This window comes from Lepidothrix coronata, unplaced genomic scaffold (genome assembly GCF_001604755.1).
Source record: "Lepidothrix coronata isolate B3197 unplaced genomic scaffold, Lepidothrix_coronata-1.0 Scaffold25, whole genome shotgun sequence".
Classification (NCBI taxonomy): Eukaryota; Metazoa; Chordata; class Aves; order Passeriformes; family Pipridae; genus Lepidothrix; species Lepidothrix coronata.
Window position 1 is genome coordinate 546,069 of NW_016690205.1, and position 3,008 is coordinate 549,076.

A 3,008-nucleotide genomic window follows, 5' to 3' on the forward strand; every position below is an offset into this window, starting at 1 on the left:
GTGCCGCCGGAGGTGTCTGGCGGCTGCGCAGGGTTTCACCGAGCAGCACGGTCGGTGTCCGCCCGCGGAGCAGGGTTCGCGGAGGCGGGCGCCGAGCGGGGACTCCCCGCAGCAGCCTGACCTTTCCCGGTGTTCCTGCGGCGAAAAGAGCCGGACAAGCGATGAGCGATCCGCGTTCTCCCAGAGGAATGGCCAGCGAAGCGACGCGGGGAAAGGCAGCACCTCTGCCCAGGTATTCTCTCATCTGTGCGCTGCACTGAAGTGAAGTTTTCTAAAACTCCGAAACAAGCTTTTCCCTTTTTATTTTTTTTTTCGTTCCAGGAAAGAAAGAAAGACGAAAAATTAGTCTGTAAAAGCGCCAAGTTCCTTGGTTCGGAACTAATCTAGGGCAAAAATTGTTATATGGGAGCAACGTAACGGAGCGGCAGCCCGATGGAATCACACACCCAGTTTAAGCAAAAGCCCCCACGTGTATATTTGACATACATTATGCATATTAAAAAAGCAACACCGGGCTTCGGGGGCCTGAAACACCTACGGAAACCGCTGATTTTGCTTTAGGAGCCCTGTTTTATTACATTCGATATAACTTCCACAGCGCACACATATGAGCTTCAATATTTGGGAACACATCAGCAAGTAAAGGAATTCAGTGAGGTTATGCCTTTCAAACCTGGATACTTATATTCCTATTCCAAGATGGCACTGCAAGCAATTATTCACTTGAGGTCCTTGGAAAAAAGCGCATGTTTTAAAATGAAATACGTATTATTTAGTACTCTTAATGACACTTCAATGTGCTAAAATTTAGTCTCTAAATTTTAGAAACTCGGAGAATTATTTGGGAGTTATTCGGTGTCTCTCACTGCAAACTCCTTCAACCACATGAGAGTCACCAGGACATAGATATCTGGGGTGGATGGAGAGGCGGGGGGCGCGGGTGTCGTGCAGAGTGAATCACCCCAAAACCCCCTCTTCTCTTTTGCAAGCTCGAATTTCCCCAAACGATGGACGAGAGTGGACACATACACATATACACACACACGCACACAAAAAGGACCCGAACATGAAGGAGAGGGAGTTGACTCCCAGCAGAGCTAACTTCCTTCCAGGCTCTCTCCAAGCCAGGTGAAAGCAGCTGAAAATAGCGACGACTCGTTGCCCAGAAAAATCCTTCGTGAAATGCAAAGCAAAGTTAGGCGGGTCCGCGAGATCGAGCCCTCTAGGAGCAAGTTAAAGTTGAATATTTCGTAAAGCTGAATGTATGAACGAGAAACGAGAAGTATTCCAGTGGTACCAAAAAGTGCGGAACAGAAGTAGTGGTAAATAGTGGTGTGATTTTCTAGTTTCCCTTAGGAAAAAACGGGGCTGCTTTTCAAGACATGTTTTAGTTTGCTTCTTCCCTCTTCCCCATTCCCGTGCGGACAGCGGTGCGCTCAGTCCAGAGGAAAGTTTAGGGAAGTTTGTCACCACAGCCCCCTCCTCGGGCGGGCTCTCTCCCGCCGCTCCGGCCCTGGCCAGCGCTGGGGCTCCGGTGGGACCTGCCGGCACCCGGGCAGGGCGGCGTCCCCGCGCCTTCTTGCCGGCTACAGAAGGAAAGCAAGGCTCTGACGGGGAACACTAACTGGGGTCTGAGATGGGACGGGGAGCGAGAAGACCAGAGCCGGGGAGATAAATCAGCTTCGCGAAGGGCGGCGAACGCTGCGCGCTCCCGGGCAGCGAACGTCCCGACAGCCGTGGGCAGCGGGTTTCTGTTTTGGTGTGCATTGACTTCCACCGAGAAAAACAAGCACCCGGTGGAAGAGCATCTCCCGCACGCTCTTCCCACGCAACCTCCACGTCAGGGGAAGCTCGGGCACCTCTTCGCTCCCATACGGGACAACGAGCGTTTTCCCGTGGGATGTCTGGAGCGGGGACACCTGCAGCCCCTGCCTGGCCTGCAGCTCTGCCTCTGCTTAGTTAATTATTTTTTTTTTTTAAGTCTGACGAGTTTTCCTCCAGGGAGAGCCCTCGTGGCAGACGTGGGCCCTCAGAAACCCACAATTTCAGCGGTTCCCCAGGTAGCTGCTGCCGGGCAAAGCCGCTGTGTCTGCGAGTTCAGCATCCGACTGCTGGAAACCTGCAGTAACTCACCGGCGTGCGGCACCGCACCGCCGACACCCCCAGCATTTCCGAGGCCACGGGAGCCACCACGGGACCGTTCCTTCGGGATGGAGCAGGTCAACCCGCCGGGCGGGCGGGAAAGGCAGGCGCCTTTTCCAGCGCCTCTCGCCCGTATCGCACCACCCACGACTGCGAGAAGTTGCCGTACACGGCGTGTCGCAAGCCACGATTTCGAAGGTGTGAAAACAAGCGCAGGGGCTGGATCCAGAGTTTGGGCGCTGTTCCGGCGGCTGCCCCTGAGGGACAGATTTCAGGCGCTCAACTGGTCTGAACGGCGGGTAGTCCAAAAGCTGCGCTTAAACTAAGTGCTCTGCCAGCGGGTATCGCACTGGGGGGGGTTTAGAGCGCGTGTGCACGAACGCGTGTTCACAAACACACACGTGGGGAGGTTTCTCCGCGCCCCTCAAAAAAAACCCCCAAAAAACCCAACAAGCCCTTTAGGACTTTATTAATTTTATTAGGAGACATATTGAGCGGCCTTTAAGCTTTTTGAGGGGACCGGAGGGTCCCGGGGCCGGCGGGGCCGCGGGGCGGGGGGAGCGCTGCGGCGGCCGGCAGGGGGCGCTGCCGCCCCGCGGATGCGCTGCGGGATGGACCGGGATAGACCGGGATAGATCGGGATGGGACAGGGATGGACCGGGATAGACCGGGATGGGACAGGGATGGACCGGGATGGGACAGGGATGGGACAGGGATGGGACAGGGATGGGACCGGGATGGGACAGGGATGGACAGGGATGGACCGGGATGGGACAGGGATGGACAGGGATGGGACCGGGATGGGACAGGGATGGACAGGGATGGACCGGGATGGGACAGGGATGGACAGGGATGGGACCGGGATG